This window comes from Bos mutus, chromosome 2 (genome assembly GCF_027580195.1).
Source record: "Bos mutus isolate GX-2022 chromosome 2, NWIPB_WYAK_1.1, whole genome shotgun sequence".
NCBI classification, from domain to species: domain Eukaryota; kingdom Metazoa; phylum Chordata; class Mammalia; order Artiodactyla; family Bovidae; genus Bos; species Bos mutus.
This window is the reverse complement of record NC_091618.1, coordinates 61,068,800-61,087,460: the sequence shown is the minus strand read 5'-3', so window position 1 is coordinate 61,087,460 and position 18,661 is coordinate 61,068,800. Positions and strand designations below refer to the sequence as shown.

At 39.2% G+C, this 18,661-nt stretch overlaps 1 pseudogene; it reads left to right on the top strand.

The window, feature by feature from the left end:
• The first annotated feature begins 17,781 nt into the window (after positions 1 to 17,781).
• LOC102269516 (mitochondrial fission factor pseudogene) lies at positions 17,782 to 18,451 on the top strand (annotated as a pseudogene).
• Positions 18,452 to 18,661: the final 210 nt, after the last annotated feature.

Below are 18,661 nucleotides of genomic sequence, written 5' to 3'. Positions count from 1 at the left end.
AGATGTTAGCTGAAAGTGGGGAGTAAATATTAAACATTAGGAAGTATGGCCCCCCAACAGAGATAAAAATAGTTTATTTGTATGGAAAGGATGCTTGGTCTCTTGTGCTTCTCCAGTGCCTGTTTTCATTAGCAATGGTCTCAGGTGTTTTCTTCCAACTTATTACTATTTTTTTTTCCTCAGCTCTTTTTTCCCTGAGCTTCTGAAATATTAGCCTGCTCTTCTGATGGGCATTGGCATTACCAGCTTTATCAAGCGTGACATCTCCTCCTAGTTTCCGATAGTCCTCACAGGTGGTGCTTCTCAACGTGAACTACTTTGTCAAACACGACATTTACTTACAAGATTTCTAAGGGGTGTACAGAGGCCTCCTCATAATTTTTACTGCTATAGGTCATTTTCTCATAATTCCCACTGATAACTTATTAGTTTACACCACCTTGCTTCTCCAAAGGTCCATTGTAAAGAAGTTTAAAATTTACGTTTCACAGACTAGTTAAAATAAACCACCTCTGCTTCAATTCCATTTTTCATTACTATCTAGAAAGGTATCTTTCTGACGATTCCTAAAAATCAAGCAAAAGGGCCAATTCTTTGCTAGCCTGTGTATATGTGTATGTACATGTGTGTGTGCCTACATATATGTCTAATTAAATACTTCAAGTATTAAGTGATCAATGTGTGTGATTGGTATACTGAGCACCAAAGTGTTTGTTTATGGAAATTGAAAAGCTAGAAAAATGTAGAACACAAGAAGACTGTATGAGTGTATGTGTCTGTGTGTATTTAGAAAAAACAGAAACATAGAAAAAGAATTTTGTCTGCATGTTGTTAACTATACATTTATTTGGAAATATCAATTTAAAAGATTAATTTTTAAACAGATACGCAATGCCAGGTAGAGATAGCTTCTGCCAATGTTAATTTTCAGTTGGACTCTGTGGGTACAGTAATTTCTTTTCTGCACTAAATTCTGACATAATATGGGAGATGTTTTTCTGGGTTATGGTTTTAATTTTGTCTGCTTTCTTTTCATTTCTCATAGCTGCGTACATAGATCCCAGCCCCCGGTTGATAATTCCTTCTCCCCACAGCCTTGGTTTTACAAACTTCCTCTCATCATCTGAAAGGAGATCAAAAACTGCCTCCTGTCCCTTCCCTGAGTCCCTGAAAAGTGAGCTGACCCACTGTTCTTGAGATATTAAGACCCCATCGGGTCACACATGGCTACATTATCATTTTAGAAAATAGTATTTGGAGAGAAAAAGTAATTGCAAGGATAGAAAAGAAATAAAAGGCTTCCTGGACACCCAATGATCCTTTACACATTGGCGATTAAGATGCAATGCATACTTTGATTGTCTCTGTAAATCTACAGAGAAGGAGAAAACATGCCTAGCAAAATGGGACATGGAATATCAAGGGTTCAAAACACTATGAAATAAACTCATAAAACATCTAATGCTCTAAGTTCATTAGCCCTTTCCAAAACCAGAGAACATTTGTTCATAAAAAGAAAAGTATGAGAAACAAATTGCAAGTGTACTGATAATTTAAACTCAGGCCACGCAAAAAGAAAATACCACAATTTTAGAAATTAAATTAGTCAGTTAACTGCTATTTCAAATATGGTGTAAGAAGTTAGGCATTAACAATACTTCGTTGCAAGTGGATTTTTATATGATTAGTCAGAATGGGCCAATTCCACAGCTGGATGTTAACTGTTTCAATCATTTACATTTCCCGCCATGTTCTTAAATTTCATCTTTATTCTTCTCACTATCAAGAAGCTAGAGTGTGCCTCTTTATGGAAAAAATAGCTTAAAAATCATGTCCTTTCTCTCTCTGGTTCTTGTATATTTGTTTTGGCAGTCAGCTGAAATAGAAATAAACTTTGTATTTCAAGTAAAGTTGAATTATCTGAACTCTATAGTGTGGGGGTCCCAAACCCCCACTTATGGACAAGTGCCAGTCCATGAAACTGGACCCCGGTTCCACAAAGGTTGGGGACCACTGCTATAGTGTCAATGCATACAGATATAACATACTTATTCTTCTACTGAGCCTCAGCATCATCATTTGGCTAGTGAGGACATAGAGGAGAACATCACATCACAGTTGTTGAGATATCATTGTCTCAGTCATCAGATATACACATTGCTGTATATAAAATGGGCATCCTAGGTGGTGCTAGTGGTAAAGAACCCACCTGTCAATGCAGGAGACATAAGAGATGTGGGTTCATCGCTGGCTCAGGAAGATCCTCTGGAGGAGGGCATGGCAACTCACTCTAGTATTCTTGCCTGGGGAATCCTATGGATAGAGGAGCCTGGTGAGTTACAGCCCATGGGGTCACAAACAGTCAGACACTACTAAAGGGATTTAGGGCACACACGTATATAAAATAGGTGAACAACAAGTACCTCCTGTATAGCATATGGAACTCTACTCAATATCCTGTAATAAACCAGAAGGGAAACGAAAAAGAATATATATGTAAAACTGAATGACTTTGCTGTACATTTGAAACTAACACATCATAAATCAACTTTAATTCAATAAAAAAGTTAAAAAATAAAAATTAAAAAAAAAAAAAAGAGAGAGAGAATCATCCTGAACTCCAGAGTACTTTGTCCTCCACAATCATTAAACTTTAAATCCATCAGGAAATGAAATGTAGGAGGGATGGTTAAAACATTGACTGGATTAATTTATCATTTATTCAGTCAGGAAATGCTTTTTAACTCAATGTTTTTATATTCATTTTGAAAATATTCATGATTGTGGAGAGTATCCTATTATAACTAATCATCCATTTACTACTGGAATTGTCTTTTAACTTTCAATTTCCCTAAATTATAATCTCTCCTATACAAAAATCCAGACTACATTCTTTCATCAAATTATCTTGCCACAGACATCATGAAGATTATCTGTTTTCTTAAAACAAACAAGCAAAAAAACCCCACAACTTTGGTTATTTCTCTACAGTCTATTAAATAAGTTTGGGGTCAATACTATGTCATTGAGTCCTCCACAAAGCCAGGCCTCAACTTACCTTTTTAACCTTGTTTCCAAATACTTTCCTTTGGCAAGATATTTCTCCAGAATGGGTTAGTAGACTTTCAAGCTACAAAATAACATTTGAAATTGCATGGTTAGCTACAAGGTGATCTGTACAGAAGAAATAAATAGAAAAAGTGTGATCTATCTTCAAACAGAGTGTCTAACATATAAAAGCCAAATCCTCAGAAACAAAAATTAATTTATATGCATAATGAATACGTTAAGGGTTGAAGGAAGCTGTACCAAAAGTGGATGTTAGGAGTTTAGCTCCTAAATTCCTGCTGTGAATGATATAAGAAAAGCCTTTGAGCTTAGTCATGTCTAGAGAAAGGTAGAGCCCCAAGAAATTCAGATCCTTGAGGTTTGGGTACTGATGGATGGTCATCTTCAAATTAGACCCACTATTTACTCATTCTTGCATCATCCAGTTTCTGATAACATGTGTGTGCTCAGTCACTCAGTCATGTCTGACTCTTTGAGACCCCATGGACTGTAGCACACCAGGCACCTTTGTCCATAGGATTTCCCAGGCAAGAACACTGGAGTAGGTTGCCATTTCCTCTTCTGGGGATTTTCCCAATCCAGGGATCAAACCTGCACCTCTGGTGACTCCTGCATTGGTAGGAGGATTCTTTACCACTAAGCCACCTGGGAAGTCCTTCTGATACATAATACTCATTAAGTACAGATTAAATGAATGACAGTATATCACAATGTGCATATTCTTTACAATTGCCTGAAACATTAGGTTGGGTTTTCTTGGGCATTCAAGATATCCAGAAGCCACAAATTAATGATTATTTAGGAAATAATCATAAGTTTGGTAACTCTGGGCAGTATAGTCAGGAGATACTACTGCCTAAGGCCTATAAAGCAATGCATGAAAGTTAGATAATCCTATGTTTTTAATGTAATCTAAAAGCAAATATAAGTCACTAGAAAGAGGAAGGGTTATGAATAAAATAGAAATATATAGAGAATAGATTTGTGGTTTCCAAGGGGGAGATAAGAGGGGGAGGGATGGAGTGGTAGTTTGGGATGAGCAGATACAAACTGTAATGTAAAGAATAAATAACAAATAAGGCCCTACTGTATGGTACAGGGAACTATATTCAGTATCCTGTGATAACCATCAGTTCAGTTCAGTTCAGTCACTCAGTTGTGTACAGCTCTTTGCGACCCCATGGACTGCAGCATGCCAGGCTTCCCTGTCCATCACCAACTCCCAGAGCTTACTCAAACTCATGTCCATCGAGTCATTGATGCCATCCAACCATCTCATCCTCTGTCATCCCCTTCTTCTCCTGCCTTCAATCTTTCCCAGCATCAGGGTCTTTTCAAATGAGCCAGCTCTTCCCATCAGGTGGCCAAAGCATTGGAGTTTCAGCTTCAGCATCAGTCCTTCCAGTGAATATTCAGGACTGATTTCCTTAGGATGGCCTGATTGGATCTCCTTGCAGTCCAAGGGACTCCCAAGGGTCTTCTCCAACACCATAGTTCAAAAGCATCAATTCTTCGGCATTCAGCTTTCTTTATAGTCCAACTCTCACATCCATGCATGACTATTGGAAAACCATAGCTTTGACTAGACGGACCTTTGTTGGCAAAGTAATGTCTCTGCATTTTATGCTGTCTAGGTTGGTCATAGTTTTTCTTCCAAGGAGCAAGCATCTTTTAAGTTCATGACTGCAGTCACCATCTGCAGTGATTTTGGAGTCCCCCAGAAGTAAAGTCTCTCACTGTTTCCATTATTTCCCCATCTATTTGCCATGAAGTGATGGGACCAGATGCCATGATATTATTTTTCTGGATGTTGAATTTTAAGTCAACATTTTCACTTTCTTCTTTCACTTTCATTTAGAGCTCTTTAGTTCTTCTTTGGTTTCTTCCATAAGGGTGGTGTCATCTGCATATCTGAGGTTATTGATATTTCTCCCTACAATCCTGATTCCAGCTTGTGCTTCATCCAGCCCAGTGTTTCTCATGATGTACTCTGCATATAAATTAAATAAGCAGGGTGACAATATACAGCCGTGATGTACTCCTTTCCTGATTCAGAACCAGTCTGTTGTTCCATGTCCAGTTCTAACTGTCTGTTTTTGATCTGCATTCTGATTTTTGAGGGGGCAGGTCAGGTGATCTGGGATTCCCATATCTTTAAGAATTTTCCATAGTTTGTTGTGATAATCATAATGGAAAAGACTATAAATAAAATGTTTATAAATAGCTGAATTGCTTAGCTGTACAGCAGATATTAACACAAGATGGTAAAACAATACTTCAATAAGACACAAAATATAATGGAAATTTAATAGGGGACCTTAATAAGCAACCTTTGCTTTTGTGGGTCCAGCTCTAGGCAGGATAGAGAAACGAGATGATTTACTAAGTCAATGATCTCAGTCTTATTCACATGTATTTTAAGATGACCTTTTTCTTCTTAACTTTCAGGCTCAACAAGCAAATGTCTCAGGACTAAAATGCAATGAGAAAATTACTACAGAAAGAGAATGTTCTGCAGAAAGGGCACATATGCAAAATATCTTGATTGAAAAAGCTATGGTCTCTGCCATTATGAATAGAACATGTACAATCTATTAGAAACAGTTTTATTTATCTGGGTCTACTCATAAAATTTCTGTTTTCTTTTTCTGGGTTTAATTCTGGGTCTGTAAGTTTGATTTGAAGACTCAGAATGCATCATGTCATGTCACATGGTCATGAAATTCACTGAAATCTCTTGACAGCCTCATGTGCCCAGTCTTTCCCTGGGCCTCCTTCCATCTCATGGCCTATACTGCAGCTCTCAGAATAAATCTCTATTTTCCATCATCTCTTCCTTGTTTCATGCAATATTAATAACAATGACTACTACAAGGACCTACTATATAGTATAGGGAGCTCTGATCAGTATTATGTAAAAACCTAAATGGGAAAATAATTTGAAAAAGAATAATTTACATATATGTATAACTGAATCACTTTGCTCTACACCTGAAATTAACACAACATTGTTAATCAACTATTTATTGCTGTTGTTCAGTCACCCAGTCATGTCTGACTTTACGACCCCATAGACTGCAGCCCACCAGGTCTCCATGTCCCTCACCATCTCCTGAAGTTTGCCCAAGTTCATGTCTATTGCATCGGAGATGCCATACATCCATTTCATCCTCTGACACCCTCTTCTCCTTCTGCCCTCAATCTTTACCAGCATCAGGGACAGTTGGCTGTTCGTATCAGATGACCAAAATACTGGAGCTTCAGCATCAGCGTCCGTCCTTCCAATGAGTATTCAAGGTTGATTTCCCTTAAGATTGACTGGCTTGATATCCTTGCTGTCCAAGGGACTTTCAGAAGTCTTCTCTAGCACCACAGTTTGAAGACATCAATTCTTTGGCATTCTGCCTTCTTACAGTCCAGCTTTCACAACCGTAAGTGACTACTGGGAGGACCACAGCCTTGACAATATGGACTTTGTCTGCAGAGTAGTCTCTGGTTTTCAACACACTGTCTAGGTTTGTCATAGCTTTCCTGACAAGAAGCAATCACATTCTCGTTTCATAAGACTGCAGTCACCATTCACAGTGATTTTAGAGCCCAAGAAGAGGAAATCTGTCATTGCTTCCACCTTTCCCCCTTCTATTTGCCATGAAGTAATGGGACTGGGTCCCACGATCTTAGTTTTGTTAATATTTAGCTTTAAGCTGGCTCTTTCACTCTCCTTCTTCACCCTCATCAAGAGTCTATTTCTTCTTAGCTTTCTGCCATTAGAGTTGTATCTCCCATATATCTAAGGTTGTTGATGTTTCACATATCTCTCTTGATTCCAGCTTGTAACTCATCCAGCCAGGCATTTCTCATGATGTGCTCAGTGTATAGGTTAAACAACCATACTCCAATATAAAATAAGAAGTTAAAATTTTTTTAAAAAGGCTTCTTTCAAGGGTGAGTAAGGAGCAATGAGAAGAAAGCAACCCTTCCTTGCACTTTACCAGGACTCTGTTAGCAAAAGGGACCTAAGCAGTTTGGGTTAAAAGTAACTGAGATATTCTTCTTCTGTTATAATTGTCTTGGTTTGCATCTTGTGATTTATCGTATTAAGATAGGTTTTTTTGCATCATTCCCCTCTAAAGGATTTGTTCCATTTCAATGCTGGGTCAAGACATATTTTTACTGCCTTTGATGTTTTATATCATCTGAGATGGGGATCAAGTAATTGTGGCCTTGAAGAGAAGAGGTGGGAGTACTTCGAAGCATTGGCAAATCTAGCTGTCAAAGCTACCATGGGCTGGAGTGGTATCTTGACGTATCAGATGGCAGAGTACATCAGTGGATGCATTAAGAGAAGTCTTAAACAGAGCCTAAGGAAATCACTATTAAATATGTGCTTGAGTCAGTTAGGGTTTATGTAGGTTTAGGCTGGTATGTTAGAGAATATTTTGGCTGGATTGGAACTGAACTATCCATAGAGATTATTAAGTTTCATGTCACTTCACGCTTGTGTTACTTATAGCCTTTCTGTCCTGAACTAGGTATGAGCTCAAATGAATCTTTTGCTTACTCTATTCTAATTGTAAGTAATATGCAAAAATGCAAATAGAAGGCAGGGAGGGAAAGGGATTGAGAGAAGGGGCTTATTGCTGGTGTACTGTAGGTACAGAAGAAAAGGATGTGATCTCGCATGAAAGACCAGGATCAGGGATAGTTCAGGTCAGTTCTGTCACTCAGTCGTGTCTGACTCTTTGCAACCCCATGAATCACAGCACGCCAGGCCTCCCTGTCCATCACCAACTCCCGGAGTTCACTCAAACTCATGTCCATCAAGTTGGTGATACCATCCAGCCATCTCATCCTCTGTCGTCCCCTTCTCCTCCTGCCCCCAGTCCCTCCCAGCATCAGGGTCTTTTCCAATGAGTCAACTCTTCGCATGAGGTGGCCAAAGTATTGGAGTTTCAGCTTTAGCACCAGTCCTTCCAATGAACACCCAGGACTGATCTCCTTTAGGTTGGACTAGTTGGATCTCCTTGTAGTCCAAGGGGCTCTCAAGAGTCTTCTCCAACACTACAGTTCAAAAGCATCAATTTTTTGGTGCTCAGCTTTCTTTACAGTCCAACTCTCACATCCATACATGACCACTGGAAAAACCATAGCCTTGACTACATGGACCTTTGTTGGCAAAGTAATGTCTCTGCTTTTGAATATGCTATCTAGGTTGGTCATAACTTTCCTTCCAAGGAGTAACTGTCTTTTAATTTCATGGCTAGTTCAACTATGTAAAAATGTCATGACTTGGTATAGCTGGGGAAGTCTGTAGATTCAGTGCAATCCTAATTAAAATCCTAACAGACTTTTTTGTAGGTATCAATAATCTAATTTTAAAATTTATGTGGCAAGGAACAATTTATATTGAAAAGTTAGAAAATTGCAGAACTCACAATCCCTCATTTAAAATCTTATTATAATGCTGTAATAACCAAGATGGCATGGAATTAGTGAAAGAATAGACATAAAGATCAATGGAACAGAATAGAGTCCAGATATATATGTCCAGATTAATATAGTCAATTTATTATTGATAAAGGTACAAAAGTAATTAAGGAAAATGTCTTTTGAACAATAATTTTGGAAAAATTAGACATCTATTTGAGTAAAATAGAACTTCAGCCTATTCCTCCATCTTATATAAAATTAACTCAAAATGGATCATGTACATGCGGATAAACTGTTAAACTATGAAACTTCTAGAAAAAGAAAGATAAAAAATATGTGATTTGAACTAAGCAGAGAGTTCTACATAACTTCAAAGTATGGTCCTTTGAACTTTTTAAAAAATAATAAATTGGATGTTACCAAATTCTTAATCTAATGCTATGCAAAAAATTATAGTCAGAGAATAAATAAGGCAAGCTGCAGACTGGAAAAAATACTTTCAGATCATAATTGTCAAAGTACTTGTATGCAGAATATATAGAGAACTTCTAAAAGTTCAACAGTAAGAACAAATTCAATTAGAAAACAAGAAAAATTTCAATAGACATCCTGCCAAAGAAGATCAGTTCAGTTCAGTCACTCAGTCGTGTCCGACTCTTTGCGACCCCGTGAACCACAGCACTCCAGGCCTCCCTGTCCGTCACCAACTCCCAGAGTTTACTCCAACTCATGTCCATTGAGTTGGTAACGCCATCCAACCATCTCATCCTCTGCTGTTCCCTTCTCCTTCTGCCCCCAATTTTTCCCAGCATCTAGGTCTTTTCAAATGAGTTAGCACTTCCCATCAGGTGGCCAAAGTATTGAAGTTTCAGCTTCAACATCTGTCCTTCCAATGAATAGTCAGGACTGATTTCCTTTAGGATGGACTGGTTGGATCTTGTTGCAGTTCAAGGGACTCTCAAGAGTCTTCTCCAACGTCACACTTCAAAAGCATCAATTCTTCAGCTCTCAGCTTTATAGTCCAACTCTTACATCCATACATGACTGCTGGAAAAACTGTAGCATTGACTAGACAGACCTTTGTTGTAAAAGTAGCATCTCTACTTTTTAATAGGCTGTCTAGGTTGGTCATAACTTTTCTCCCAAGGAGTGTCTTTTATTTTCATGGATGCAGTCAGCATCTGCAGTGATTTTGGAGCCCCCAAAATAAAGTCTGCCACTGTTTCCACTGTTTCTCCATCTATTTGCCATGAAGTGATGGGACCAGATGTCATGATCTTTGTTTTCTGAATGTTGAGCTTTAAGTCATCTTTTTCACTCTCCTCCTTCACTTTCATCAAGAGGCTCCTTAGTTCTTCACTGTCTGCCATAAGAATGGTATCATTTGCATATCTGAGGTTATTGATATTTTTTCTGGCAATCTTGATTCCAGCTTGTGCTTCAGCCAGCCCAGCATTTCTCATGATGTACTCTGCATATAAGTTAAATAAGCAGGGTGACAATATATAGCCTTAATGTACCCCTTTCCCTATTTTGAACCAATCTGCTATCCCATGTCCAGTTCTAACTGTTGCTTCCTGACCTGCATACAGATATCTCAAGAGGCAGGTCAGGTGATCTTTTATTCCCATCTATTGAAGAATTTTCCACAGTTTGTGGTGATCTACACAGTCAGAGGCTTTGGCATAGTCAATAAAGCAGAAATAGATGTTTTTCTGGAACTCTCTTGCTTTTTCGATGATCCAGTGGATGTTGGCAATTTGATCTCTGGTTCCTCTGTCTTTTCTAAAACCAGCATGAACATCTGGAAATTCATGGTTCACGTATTGTTGAAGCTTGGCTTGGAGAATTTTGAGCATTACTAGTGTGTGACATGAGTGCAACTGTGCGGTACTTCGAACTTTCTTTGGCATTGCCTTTCTTTGGGATTGGAATGAGAACTGACCTTTTCCAGTCCTGTGGCCACTGCTGAGTTTTCCAAATTTGCTGGCATATTGAGTGTAGCACTTTCACAGCATCATCTTTTAGGATTTGAAATAGCTCAGCTGGAATTCCGTCACTTCCACTAGCTTTGTTCGTAGTGATACTTCCTAAAGCCCACTTGACTTCACATTCCAGGATGTCTGGCTCTAGGTGAGTGATCACACCATTGTGATTATCTGCATTATGAAGATCTTTTCTGTACAGTTCTTCTGTATATTCTTGCCACCTCTTTCTAATATCTTCTGCTTCTGTTAGATCCATACCATTTCTGTCCTTTATTGAGCCCATCTTTGCATGAAATGTTCCCTTTTTATCTCTAATTTTCTTGAAGAGATCTCCTGTCTTTCCCATTCTATTGTTTTCCTCTATTTCTTTGCACTGATAACTGAGGAAGGCTTTCTTATCTCTCCTTGCTCTTCTTTGGAACTCTGCATTCAAATGGGTATGTCTTTCCTTTTCCCCTTTGCTTTTCACTTCTCTTCTTTTCACAGCTATTTGTAAGGCCTTCTCAGACAGCCATTTTGCTTTTTTGCATTTCTTTTTCTTGGGATGGTCTTGCTCCCTGTACAATGTCATGAACCTCCGTCCATAGTTCTTCTCTCACTGTGTCTATTACATCTAGTCCCTTAAATCTATTTTTCACTTCCACCGTGTAATCGTTAGTATTTGATTTAGTTCATACCTGAATGGTCTAGTGGTTTTCCCTGCTGCTATGTCGCTTCAGTCATGTCCGACTCTGTGCGACCCCAGAGATACAGCCCACCAGGCTCCCCCGTCCCTGGGATTCTCCAGGCAAGAACACTGGAGTGGGTTGCCATTTCCTTTTCCAACGCATGAAAGTGAAAAGTGAAAATGAAGTCACTCAATCGTGTCCAACTCTTAGCAACCCCATGGACTGCAGCCTACCAGGCTGCTCTGTCCATGGGATTTTCCAGGCAAGAGTACTGGGTGGGGTGCCATTGCCTTCTCTGTGGTTTTCCCAAAATCACACTGATTATATTTTCTGCAGCCAAAGATGAAGAAGATCTATACAGTCAGCAAAAGCAAGACCGGGAGCTGACTGTATAGATCTTCTTCATCTTTGGCTGCAGAAAATATAATCAGTGTGATTTTGGTATTGACCATCTGGTGATGTCCATGTGTAGAGTCTTCTCTTGTGTTATTGGAAGAGGGTGTTTGCTATGACCAGTGCATTGTCTTGGCAGAACTCTGTTAGCCTTTGCCTTGCTTCATTCTGTACTCCAAGGCCAAATTTGCCTGTTACTCCAAGTGTTTATTGACTTCCTACTTTTGCATTCCAGTTCCCTATAATGAAAAGGACATCTTTTTTGGGTGTTAGTTCTAGAAGGTCCTGTAGGTCTTCATAGAACCATTCAAATTCTGCTTCTTCAGCATTACTGGTCAGGGCATAGACTTGGATTACCATGATTTACTTGGATTTACCATAAGGAAAAATTATGGGAAGAGAAAACAGACCAGTGGTTGATAGAATTTAAGTCCAGAGTCTCTGACCACAGAGACAGCATGAGGAAAATGTTTGGGGATGAGGAATGCATCTGTATCTTGTGTGGGGTGGTAGATATATTACTCTATGCATTTATCAAAGGGCTTCCCAGGTGGGTCATTGGTAGAGAATCTACCTGCCATTGCAGGAATCACAGGAGACAGGGTTCAGTCCCTGCATCAGCAAGATTCCCTGGAGAACTGAATGGCAACCTGCTCTAGCATTCTGGCCTGGAGAATATCATGGACAGAGGAGCCTGGTGGGCTATAGTGCATGATGTCACAAAAGCATTCCACACAACTGAGCATACATCAAAACCCATGGAGCTGTCCACCAGAGAGAGGTAATTTTACTCTTTGTAAATTTTTTTTAAATTTTATTTTATTTTTAAACTTTACATAATTGTATTAGTTTTGCCAAATATCAAAATGAATCCATCACAGATATACATGTGCTCCCCAAAAGAGTCGGACATGACTTAGCCACTGAATAACAACAAATTTAAAAATAAAACAATTATGAAACATAGAATGGATTGGTTTAGCAAAAGGTAATGTCTCTTTTAGTTTGATTTAACTCTGAATATTATGATGTCTGGATCAAGTGATGGTCCTGCAGACAAAAAAGGTATTAAGGATTTATGGGAAACATGGAAGTGATGAGAGCAAAGGAACGGGTAAGAAAATGAGAGTGATATGGATTGAGTGCAGTGTATTGTGAGCTCATTTCTAGGCTGTTAAAATGCATGATTTCTCTTCATATTGATGATTATTACTATACTCATTTGATGGACAGTGAAACCTAGGCTTGTCCAGAGGAAAGAGAACATTTTCTGAGGATACACGTCTGTATACAGAATACATAACACCAACCCAGGACTATCATTCAGGAAGAGTCATGAAAATGAGGAAATGCATAAGAAAGCATTAAACAAAATTCTGCTTACAGTTTAACAATTTTCTCAGTTTTTTGACAATAATTCTAAATAGTCTTGGGGATATGATTGAGAAACACTGGCTGGTTGATAATGCAAATACATGGAGTTATAGATATTAAAAGAGCAGTGCCCAAGGAGTATTTCACTTTTTAATGGGACAGAGTGATCTAATGGTCTTCCACAGGGTTCTGTGTTGTTCTATAATCTAAGACACAACTCAAGCAAAGGCATATCATGCAAGCTTATCAAATTCACATGTATTACAGAGGCAGATAAATAGTTCATCTGCTGGATAGAATATTCAAAATATCATGTCAGGCTAGAAAATAAGGGAACAAGCAAACTCTTGAAATTCAGCAAGGATCAATGTAAGCATATTCATTTTAATTCAGAAAAAAAACAATTGTATAAAATAGACAGTGTGTTGCCAACATTTTGTGAGAGTGAGACGTGAAGAGTGACAAGTAGGTACTTGTCAATATCCTTTACACTTACAAAAGTAAAAAAGTAGAGGGTGAAAAATTTTGATTTTAAAGCAAGTTTTGGGAACATAAATCTGTTTTTTGTTGGTCAGATTGGAACATGATCAATGATGTAGCCATAAATATATGTCCCATATCAAGTTATATTAATGGACATACAGAATAGAATTGATACCAATGGAGGTGTTAGGTTAGTTCCTCTGCTTTGACCTAACTATAAAAGTGAGCCTGCCCTTGACTTTACTGTATATGTGTATGTGCATCCTTGTTTGTATTTGTGATTTGGGAGCCATTGCGATCTGGTGAAAAACCTTCAGTCTTCTTGATGGAAATGAGATAGCAAGCTTTGTTTTTCTTATCTGTTAAATTAAATAATTAATTCAACCAATATTTGTGCAGGGTATAACGTGCATTCCAGACATGTTTCTGGGGCAATATTACAGTAGTGAATTAAAATAGATAGATTTTTTTAATAAAAATGAAGATATTGCCATTTTGTCATATCTGTCAGAGTTCAAATAACTTGGTTTTTTATTTATGCATATAATCATTGCCAAGCTTGACAGTTACTGGCAGAGGGAACAAGTTAGAATAAACAAACATTTTATGTCCTTATGCCTTTTAGAAATTTCATACAAAGGTATTGATTTGCCAAGACAGAATTAAACCACTTGGCTGGTCTAGGCTGTAACTTCAAAGATCACTTTGGGCATTTTAGTGATAAGCCTATTAAAATGTCTCCTTTTGACCAGTGATTCATTTGAACCTCATCGCATATCCGCAAATTTGATATTTTAAAATTGAAACTGACAGGAAAAAAAAAAAAAGCATACCAAGAGAAGGTCTTGTTTGAATTGTCAGGTCTCTGTGAATGACTGTATTCTATGGCATGGGGAGGACCCTTCTCATTGGCCAGCCCTAAGCACCAAAGCAGGAAGCCCCTCAAAAGCTGATACCCTGGGAAGCTGAAAACACAGCCAGACCAGCACAGCCAATATGGAAGCCTCACAGGTGTGTAATTAGCATCTTTTTTGCCAGACTGAAAAGTCATAACAAGAAAGGCCCCATGGATTTTGGGCAAATATTTGCCAGAATAGAATTATTTGCAAAAGTAAGAAGGATAGATGACTTAAGCTCCTCTGGAAAGAAAAGGATAACCTACCTCTAATTACAAAGAGAGAAAAGTAACCAGTTGTTTTCTTTTTTAATGGAAGTCTAGTTGGTTTACAATGTTGTGTCAGTTTGAGGTGTAAGGCAAGGTGGTTCAGTTATATATATTTTAAGGAGGAGAAGGCAAATCAAAACTTTATTTGCATAATTGTCATGGAAGGGAAGCAGTGTAATGACCCTGTGAGTGCTGTTCCTTGTCCATTTGCTCCTCTGGGGTGGTCTGCCAGCCAGAGATGCTTCTGAATGTTTGCCTTTCATTAAGGTTTATTCTCAGTGTGCCTAGGAACATATTAGTATATTTATCCTAGAGTTGGAAAATCAGATCATGAATTCCAGGCCAGAGAAAATAAGAGTGTGTGATTGAGACAAATATCCCTGGAGGAGAAAATGGCACCCCACTCCAGTATTCTTGCCTAGAAAATTCCAAAGACTGAAGAGTCTGGCGGGCTATAGTCCATGGGGTCACAAAGAGTCAGACAGGACTGAGCGCACACACACACTATATAATCAATAACTGCCTCCCTACAGCTCATTTGACACCTATGGGTTATTTTCACAAATATACAGCAGCAGTTTAAGCACATTTTGATCATGTCTAGGAGAAGTCTCTGGGTCACCGTCACAGGTTGTAAATGTTTAGGACATGTTTTTTTCCATTGATCAATCATTTACCAAGAATCTACCACCAGGCAGGTGCTGCAAATCCCTACTTGTTAAGATCATATCACTGCTTCCTTCAAACTGTTCACTTGCTAGTGGAAGAGAAACAGACACCCACAGATAATGACAATGTACTATCACAAATTGTTAATTTTCTGGCCAACTTTGTCTCCAAGTGGGTCATGCTAGTGGCCTTCTCAGAGAATAAGTTCAGAACTGAACCTCCAAGAACACATGTATGTTATCTGGTGAAAATGGAAAGAGGTGGAGGGGAACTAGGACATTCTAAATGAGAGGAGAAAGATGAGGATGATCAGATCCTTCAGCAGATTTCACCTAAAAGATGTGGAAATTAGTTGTTCAACAGCTGCATAAAATGACACTGAAACAGTAGGAGGAATTATAACATGAAAAAATTTTGCTATGGAAACTTTATCCTAAAAGCAAGGATGGAGTCCAGTGAGGGAATTCCATGGTGGTCCAGTGGCTAAGACTTCATGCTCCCAACTCTGGTGGCCCAGGTTCGATCCCTGGTCCAGGAACTAGATCCCACATGCTGCAGCTAAAGGTCTCACATGCCACAATGAAGATCAAAGATCCTGCATGTTGCAATGAAGACTGGCACAGCTAAATAATTTCTTTTTTTTAAGACAGAATCCAGTAAACCAGGATGTTCATTTTCTCTCTCAAGATCATCTATGGCATTTTGGTTGGGTTACAGACAGACCTGCAGTCTAGAGATGTGTGCTGAGCCACTGAAAGCACTCAGCAAGAAATTTGCTGGTTGGAGGGGGACAAAAAGGTAACATGTGGCATCAGGTCAGGGTTGCCCCTCAGGAATCTGTTGGGGAACTATTTGAAGCAATAAACCTATGACTGATATGGGATGGGTTCTTTCCTTAATTGCCACGTCTGTATCTGGTTTCAAAAATGGAATGTATGAAAAAGCTGGGAAGTTCTTCAGAATTGGCCATAAAGAAAACCTAAGTTAATTATGACGTGGATGATTGATTTGTATCAATTTCTGTGACATTAGTCGTTCTGAAGAGTAGCTGTAGCTCTTACATCAGTGCAAGTAAGCCTGGTGGTGAATGCTTCATGCAGAATTCTCATCTGAATTTTGTGGGCTGGTGAGGAAGCCTCTGGGAGGTGGACTTGAAGGATCTGGAAAGAAATCTCTAGGACCAAGGGGCTCACTTGTTTGGAATGCTTTTCACATTTGTAAGTAAAAGTCGACAAGTGAAATTCTCAAAAGACTTTTCGTGGAGTTACAGAGTTTACGAACCACATCTTGCCCTTTATAGAGATATGATTTTTTTTTTTTGGGGGGGGGAGCAAATTGTCTTGTCCTGCTCACTTGTGGTCCTGTGTGTCCACATCTCTCTGCCCCACACCACTTCTTTAGTGGTCTATAGTGTGTCGTCTTCTGGAGTTCCATAAAGGGAGGACTGTTGGTTATACTTGAACCTGCCTCCATGGCATTGCTCCTGGATGCAAGGAAATGGCACATTGCTCCTGTGCCTTGACCTTTGGTTTGGTAGTCATAGGATGGACGCAGGCTTCAGTGCCCATAGTCTAAAGGACATGTGACTTGAAGTTCTGCGAGTCTCAGATTGGACTTTGATTTTTCTCCCAAAGGCTTTGATGTCTTTGAGTGACTTCCCATACCTTAGACTTTCTTCACAAGAAACTGAAGAACATCAGCCAAATTGTGTTCTGAGATTTTGCAAGTCCCTAAATATGATATGCTTCTCTGACTTGAGAGGAGAACAGTTGCCTTGAACCCATGTACTTCTGAAATCTAGGCCACAGAGCATGTGAAAGGGAATACAAGTGGTGTTCTGATTTGTGACTCAGATAACCAGGTGAACAGGCCCCATATCAGCAGCCATAATTTCCTCTTCCAGCAGCAGACAGTGAAAGTCACTCAGTCATGTTCAACTCTTTGCAACCCCACAGACTATACAGCCCATGGAATTCTCCAGGCCAGAATACTGGGCTGGGTAGCCTTTCCCTTCTCTAAGGGATCTTCTCAATTCAGGGATCAAACCCAAATCTCCCTCAATGCAGGCATATTCTTTATAAGGTGAGTTACCCAGGAAGCCCAGCAGGAGAACCAGGGCTCAAATCTAATTTAAAAATTTTTTGGTTTTAACCCTCCAGATATCTGTCCTGGAAGCAGGTAGTTTCAGGGCAAAGCTAATCTCTTAAAACAGGGTGTTATAAACTTCCAAAGGGCTCTTTGCTCCAAGATATCTCTCTTATTGACCCTACAAGAGGTCTGTGTTAAGAAGCCAGGGTAAGGTTTGCCCAGGTGCCTCTGTGCGCTTGGCCAACAGCCTCTGAGACCATCCACCCAAGCTCCCCAGGAGCTGGTGGGTGGTGGCCCTTCCCCAGGACCCTCCAGAGCCCCGGGGGACAAAAGTAACTCTAAATCTAGGCATGCATATTGAAGTAAGTTAAAGGATTTAATATGAGGCACAGAAGCAGATAATGCCAAAAAGCAAGCAGTAGTTGGTACACATTTAGTGATTTAGACAGCCTTTCCTTCTCCCACTGCTGCTGAGATGGCTGAAATTAGTCAAATTCAATATAAAATATAATACACCAAAACTGTTAGCAAATGAGGGTCTGGAAAAATTAAAGGTGGCACAACCAAATGCTGACCTGTAACAAGGATTCCAAGAAGGAGTTTCAAATACTAGTGTGATTATGCAGGTTCCAGAGAGAATTGTGGTAGAGGAAATAATGAAAACATTCGATTTTGAAGACCAGTAGATCTTGACCTTATACAGTCAAATCCCTTTAAACCTCTGGCACTAAAAACACCATCTCATGCGCTTATGCTAAATGAAAGACCACCAAATTTTCTGGATTAGAAACACCTCCTCCAGCGCCTCAAAGTCAAGAAATCCATGCAGTTGACAGGATAAAAAGGAGCACTCTGTGAGTGAAAATGCTGTTTGCAAAAATGAACAGCTGGTCAGAACTGACTCCATGTATGGCATTTCAAATATACAGGCAATGACTGAAGGAACTTCAGAAGACATGACAGTTGTAGATGGAGCTTAATTAAGATGACAGATAATCAAACTAAATAGATGTCTACAACTTCTTGAAGAGGAGAACAAAGATTGTGCTAAAAGAGAAATGGTCATATATTCAATTACTGTATCATTCTGGCTGCCTAATAGCTGGCTCTGGCTTTGCCACTAGAGGTAACCTCAACTCTCAAAAATATTGTCTCAACATCTGGAAATATAAAGAATTTGCAAACTTCCAAAAAAACAAAAAGCCAAGGTAAGCCAGGGCCTCCCATATTTTGGCCATTATTGTACCATTCTCTTCGGCTTCTGTTTTATTGACTACATTAAAGCCTTCAACTGTGTGGATCACAACAAACTGTGGAAAACTCTTTAAGAGATG